This window comes from Echinops telfairi, unplaced genomic scaffold (assembly GCF_000313985.2).
Source record: "Echinops telfairi isolate 266 unplaced genomic scaffold, ASM31398v2 ScPeMD7_3533;HRSCAF=4204_0, whole genome shotgun sequence".
NCBI lineage: Eukaryota > Metazoa > Chordata > Mammalia > Afrosoricida > Tenrecidae > Echinops > Echinops telfairi.
The window spans coordinates 222,913-229,743 of record NW_022107431.1 but is presented as its reverse complement, the minus strand read 5'-3'; the positions used below and the strand labels follow the sequence as shown (position 1 = coordinate 229,743).

The following is a 6,831-nucleotide window of genomic DNA, read 5'->3' as shown; positions in this document are numbered from 1 at the left end:
CAGAAGTGCCATGGTCCTCTCACCTTTGCCCCCCAGCGCCGTCACCCCGTTTCCCCTGCCCCCCCACTCGTCTCCCTTCCCCTGCACAAGCTCTGCGTGGGAACAGATGCAGCGGCTCCTTCAGCTGGGCTTATGCCTTTCAGCCAGCCAGAGCCTGCCCACTTGCAGTTAGGACAATCTTTCTATTCTTGGGCGAGCCGGGTATCACGTTCGTTCTTCACAAACTTGTGCATCAAGCAGCGCGAGGTTGCTGGGCAACAGGACCAACGCGCCTGCGCACATAAGGCCTGCCGAGCTGCGCTGCGGGAGCAGGCCTGCGCCTGCGCATAACAGGCGCCGCTGGGCAGTCCCGCCCCTGCGCACCCAGGGTCTGCCGCGCTTCCGTGCGGAAGCGGAAGCAGAAGCGCGCCCGGCGGCGGCGGCGGTGGTTGGTGCGCGAGTCCAGGCTGTGGCTGCGTCTCTAGGTAGGGCTGACCTTCTGTCCTTGCGTCCGCGCTGCTCTCCCCATCGCACGTGACTACCACGGTGCCTGTTGTGGGTGGTGGCTGCTCCCCGGGCGCGGAGCTGGCTGGCTGGGTTGCGCCATCTTAGCCGGGGCCTGTCGTCACCTCTTTTCGATCCTCTCCCACGACCTGACATCACCTCTCCACCCATATCCCAGCGGTGACGTCCCACCTCCATCCCAGCCTCACCTGTGAGTCACACTCTCATCCTTTCCAGCTGTGATCTTACATTACCACCCTACTCCAGTGATGAGATCTCCAACCAGATCACTAGCAGTGACATCACACCCCAGCCTGACTCCCAGCTGTGGCGTCAGCGCCCACCCTGCCCTCTATGTGAACTGTGAAGTCACATCCCTGCCATACCCCCCATGGCCTCTCGACCAGTGGGCCCTCTGGTCAGATGTCCTTACTGCAGAGATGGGTGCTGGCGGGGCATTCTCCTGGACCAGGCTCTCCTTTGCCCACCAGGAAGCATGACTGGTCGCCCCACAGCTCAGAGTGCTGGGCGCCCCTGCTCTCTGGGCTGCTCATGCCTGGCCCCAGCCTCTACCAGGCTCTGGGTTCTCGGGCACAGAGGTGGAAGTCAGGCTCTTTGCTGGTGCAGAGCTTTGGCTGCTGGGCCTTGGACAGGCTGCTGGAGAGGGAGGCCAGCCCAGTTTGCGACAAGGTACCACTAGACGCACGTGGAGCAGGGAGGTGATCGCTCTGTCATATTGGACCAGGTGTGAGGATGCTGGTCCTGTGAGGGGCAACCAGGGTTCTGCAAGCTTGGAGTGCCCTCCAGTGTCTGCTCCCATCTGCCAGGCCTAGGTCACTCCCCCAGCTTTCTTCCACGTTACTCCTGGGCATCAACACCACTGCCAGGACATGCCCCGTCCAGCCTGCATGCTTTCTCTGGGGCCCCAGCCCCTACCTTTGCCATCTCAGCCCCCTCTCTGTAGGCGCCTCTCCCTCTGCCATCTGGGACTCCCTGTCCTGTCCCCCTTCCTGACAGCAGTGCTTATCTCTGCAGGTGGGCTCCCCTCACCTCAGTGTCCCTGTTAGTGTGTAACAGACCACCATGGTGAACATGGAAGGCGCTGCTGAGTCTGAGCCTGTGAGCCACTCACAGGGACAGATTCACCTTGTCTCTGGTTCTGTGGTGCTCTCCGGCCGGACAAGGCCCGGCAGGACCGTCTAGAGCGGCTAGTATCCTGTAGCTCCGGGCCCCTGGCACAGTGGCCCTGGCCTCTGCTGCTTGGGCGCTCTGACCTTCTTCAGGACACCTTCCTTGCCCCCAACACTTACCCCTCTGAGTCCCCTCACCTGGAGACGGAGCACATGGAACTGACCGGTGCCAGCCAGCCATCTGCGCTGGGGTGAGAGTGACACTCATGTTGAGGCTCTCTCTGCTTCACTGCCAGCGCCACTTCCTTCAGGAAAAGGCGGCTTAACAGAGCTTAAAAGCAACTCTTAACGCCTTGGAAACTAGGGTTACAGCTGGGAACCCCTCAGAGGAATTCACCGGGACCACCCTGGTGTTGTCATCACAGAACTGACAGGATGTGTCCAACGACTTTAGCTCCTTTGCTTTAGACACCTGTCCCTCTGTCAGGTGTTCTGCTGCGAACAGTCTTCGTTTCTGCAAAAACACATGGGGCGCTTCTGAAGGGCTTTCCAGCAGCTGCTTAAACTCACCAAACAGGAGCGCGCAGCCATCACCTCACTGGGGAATCGTCATGTGCTCTACCTTCAGTCAGGTGTGCCTTGGCCCTGCAGTCCCTCTGCCTCAGCGCGAGGGGACAGCTCTTGGGCAGTAAGAGGAGAGTGTAGGTGACAGTCGACAGCATGGTGGGTGCGTGGGTGTGGAAGGCTTCTGCCATGGGCAGAGTATCTGGGCAGCCTCGGACACTTGTCCCTCTTCAAGCGGGGTTTGTCTCCGGCAGTGGGTGCCAATTTTAAAGGAACCTTGCCTGACAGTCGTGGGGGAAGAAGCCCTGTCCCCCTGATTTGTTGCCTGTGGCCATGTGAACAGGACTGCCCTTGGGGCGGCTGGAAGCCCAGGCAGCCTCTGCCCTCATTAATCATATGGTTGTCGGGCTTTCCTAGTGGCTCTTCCCCTCTGTGCCCCATGTCTGCTGCCAGCCCCCCTTCTAGCTGCTCCTGCCCTTCCTGTCCGCAGCCACCCACCTTCAGGCTGGGAGGGAACAGCACGCCTGGGTGTCTCTCACCAGGAAAGGGCCTGAGCTGCCATCGCTAGCTTGGTCTTTTACTGTGTGGCTGCCAAGGTATGGGCAGGCTGGTGCTCTTCCTGGGTGGGAAGGTAGCACCTGGTGTGCCCTCTGTCCCTGGGGGTGGAGGGCTGCTGCTGGATTGGGTGCCCCGCCTGAAGGCAACCTTGTGACCCCGTGGAGCACGGTTCTGCTGCAATGCGTGGTGACTACTGCCTTCCCGGGGACCTCCCCGGCAGGCAGGGCGCACTGCAGGGCAGCTGAGAGAAGCTCTCTGTGCAAGTGTGACTCCAGGCAGGGGCAGTGCTCAGAGCCAGGAGTCACCAGATTGCTCTCTGGATCCTTGGCAGGCCACTTGAGCCTGTTTCCCAGGACTACATCCAAACAGCCAGGACTTGCCTCCCCATTGCGGGCCAGTGATGCAGCTGCTGCCAGCAGGGCTGGGCTGTGGGTCGTGGGGAGTTGGACATGAAGCATGTTACTTGGGGATCTCCCATTAGCCCCTCTACACCCTAGGGACCACTGCTCTGTGTTCTCCCTCCCTAACTCAACATGAGTCTTTGCCTCTCTCTGAAGAGCAGGGCCTCAGAAACGGACTTGGCTGAAGCACAGGGCAGGGTTTGTGAGCTGGGTGGTGGGCACAGGGCAGGACCCATGAGTTACACACACACACACACTCGCGCAAGCGAGCAAGCAACACTTCTTGTCCTCCCAGTGGACTGAGGTGATCTCTGCCCCAACTGGCCGGGTGCTGGAGCCCCCCACTCCACAGGGCAAGCCCAGCAAAGGACCTCGCTGTGACTATGCCTGACCCAGAGTGGCTGGGTGAATCAGGGAACCAGCTTATTTCCCAGACTTGCACACAGCCCCGCTGAGACCTGCACCCCCAGAAGTTACAGACGGCCTGCTGCAGAGGCTGCCTGTCCTGCCCACCCTCTGCAGCTCAGTGCGTCAGCCCCCGGGAAGCGTGAGGTGTGTGCCCACAAGGGTGTGTCTGCAGGGTGTGGTGCTCCCTCCTGTGAGTGTGCACCGTGTTGGACATGACCTCCATGTTGGGCAGCCACTGTGCAGGCCTGACCTAAGGTGCCTTCTGGGTTCAGAGGATGAGTGGGCAGGTGCAGACTGGCTGTGGACAGGCTCTGTGAGGGCCAGCCTGCCCTGTGTGGGCTCTGGGTGCCCACGGCCATGAGCTGGACAAGGGACCGGGTGGGTAGGGTTCTTTCTTTGTTTTTTGTTACTTTGAATACAGTTCCTTTTATTAATCAGGAAATATCTCTAAATTTTTAAATAAATAAATACATCCTGCTATTTAAAAAGTCTCATTTATAAAAAGCACACATAGACAGTAAACCTGCACTCAAATTTGTGTGCTTTGTTTGACATTTGAGGTCATTCCTAACTCAAGTCGAACTGGGTGTTGAACTGTTGGTGGCTGCTGGATGAGGAACTGTATGCACAGTGATGGGTCCAAACTTTGCTGGGGCCTGTCTGTTTTCACCCCACTTTCCCAGCAGGCTGTCAGGGGCAGTGTTGCCCATGTTGGGGTTGGTGGGCTTTCCAGTCTTGACCGCTCACCCACCTGCTCACATATAGCTACTGAGTGCCCCTCGTGCCATGCTCAGCCTAGTGCTGGTGCCAGGGCAGCAGTCAGTCATCTGCAAGTAGGAACATGAGGAAAAGCACATAAATGCCATTCATGCTGCATGTTCCAGCACTGTAGGCCTGTCCTCATGTGGGTCACAGCTCTCTCGCTTTTAAACTGTGGTGTTACTGCCTCTTAGGGTCAATATCCTTATAAATCTGGTCTGCAAGCACCTGCCAGTGCACATGCGATAATGAGAGTACTGAAGGTCATGTCGACCAGAACCACACAGAAACGCCAGAGGGGAGGAAGGCTGGAGGCGGCTGGGATGTGTGGCAGGTGGGGCTGGACCTGCCTGTGCAGTGTACCTGCTGCGGCCAGGGGCTGCTATCAGCAGTCAAAGGCAGAAACCCGCCTGGACCACCACACCAGCTCCCCTCCCTGCCCAGAGTGCTGGGGAGGCCAGAATGCTTAACACCTTGGAGGTGCTGAGAACCTGGGAGGCACCTCTGCCCCCAACCTCTGGGTGTGATGAATGAAGAGCCACCTGGAGGGAGGGAATTTATGGCTCAAAACAGAAGTCTGGCCGAGAGGCAGGAAAACAGTGCCTGGTAATAGAATGGGGAGGTTTTCACACCTGGGGTGGGAGAGAAGAAAAGGGATTTGAATAAAATCAAAGCTGAAGGCCTGGCCTGGCCTCTTGCAGACGGATGAGAGACTGCTTTGAGGAGCTTGGTGTCACTTCAGTAGAAAAAGCCCTTTTATTGATGGAGAAAGGCATTGCTTGAATGCCCCACCCCCAGGTGGGGGTTGGGTGTGCCTTTGGGGTGGGCTCATCCCTCAGGATTCCATGCTTAGGGCCTGTGGGACTGGCAGGTTGAGCCAAGCTTTGCATCTGGAAGGTCCCCTTTGGCTGAGCTCAGAGCTGCAGGCACCCTGTGGTTGCTGGTTTCCTTCTTGCCTGCCCTTCCCCAAGCCAAGCTGCTCCCTCCCTGCACCTAAAGATGGTATGAGGAAAGCTGGCTGGCTCCAGAGATGCCCAGCTCCTTCCTGCCCCGGGGTGGGGACTGTGATAGGCGGGCTAGTGGCCAGCATGGGGGTTGTATGTTTTCCACAGGTTCAGTAATGTGCTGTCAGCATCTGGTGGACGGAGCCCTGCTTCCACCCTTTTGAGCCCTGCTTCCACCCTTTTGGAGCAGTGCCCCTCCTAGGGGTGAGTTCTGCAGGAGCCCCCAGACAGCTGTCCCTCTGCTTGGCCATGAACTCAGGTGGCTCTTATAGACAGAGCAGAGCCGGCCTGCCGATTCCTGCGGTCTGAACCCGAGGCGCAGGGGTGCGCTTTTGATCCCGGCTGAAGGGAGGGGCGGTTTCTGCTGTCTTGAGTACTTTGGGCCGCCCTGAGCCCTGGTGACTGTGACAGAGGACCTGGGTGAGCTTTATAGACCCTGAACTAAGAACCGCTGCCTACGAGGCTGTGGGCTTGTGTCCCTTGGCTAGCTGTGGATGACCCTTTGGTGACCTAGTGATTGCCTGTGAGGGTTTCTTGATGAATGTGGGTCTTGTAACCCCACAGCTTGATTGCCTGGGATCCTGCAGAAAGGTGTGTGGAACTTTCGGTGGGATTGGTCAGCTCTGCAGTGTGCTAGATGCACAGGGAACCTATCCCAGAGGCTGCAGGAGGGACATTGTCCCTTCAGGAGGAAGAGCCTGGAGGAGATCACATCTTTGACACCTGGGGTCTCTGCTCAGAGGACCTCTAACCTCAGCCTCGGGTTAGTGCGAGGGGGAGGGGGCAACGGCAAAAGCAGGGCACGGGGGAGCTAAGTTTGCAGACCTGGGGGAAGGCCTCTCCTGGCTTCCTGCTGCGCACTTCCTGAAGGAGCAGTTTTCCTGCCCCGGGCTGAGGGTGAAGGGCCCTGTTAGCCTGGTCAGACAAGGGCATCCCAAGTGTTTCCAAGCTGACCTAACCCTGAATTGTAAGCTGTGCTTCCCTGATGAACTCCAGAACCTTTGGAGTGGGCCCTAAGTTCTGTGAGGTTGTAGCAACAAATGATGGAAGAGGGGGGCTGTTTTCCAGAACCCAACTGGTCTGGTGAGTTTCCTGCCTGGGACAGGGTACAGCCCTGCGCTCGGCAGCCCTCACTGTTAGTGGGGGGTGTCTGATTCTTCCTCCTTAGACAGATTCCTGCCTTTGTAGGTTTCCCTCTCAGATGCTGGCAGGTTGGTTCTGACGCAGAGCCACCCACGCACAACAGAAGGACACTCCCCAGTCCCAAAACTCTTCGGTTGGAGCCATTGTTGCTGCCACTGTCAGCCCATCTCATCAGGTATGTGTTCCCGTCTGTCCCACAATTCGGGTGGTGCACTCCCTGCATACTTACATCTGTTCTAAGTTTTAAAATGAGTGGTTTTCCATTACACGTACGGCGTGGGTGTTGGGTGTTAAGAAAATGTAGAAGGGGCAAGTCCAAGTCTAAGCAGGTTCCACATCTGAGGGTCAGTTGCTTGGCTCGAGGCCTCTCCTGACTTTGGC

The 6,831-nt window shown here is 58.1% G+C and overlaps 1 protein-coding gene across 4 annotated transcripts in view; it reads left to right on the top strand.

The window, feature by feature from the left end:
• Positions 1–427: 427 nt before the first annotated feature.
• Positions 428–6,831, top strand: part of FAM120B (family with sequence similarity 120B) — a 40,368-nt gene continuing 33,964 nt past the window's right edge. For 3 of the 4 annotated variants that reach the window (XR_006680478.1, XM_045294499.1, XM_045294497.1), the window contains exons 1-2: positions 428–464; positions 6,496–6,625. The gene's annotated coding sequence lies outside the window, so the exon portion shown is untranslated. Of the gene's footprint in view, positions 465–581; positions 695–6,495; positions 6,626–6,831 lie in introns of those variants that run through there. The other variant, XM_045294498.1, reaches the window with a different exon arrangement.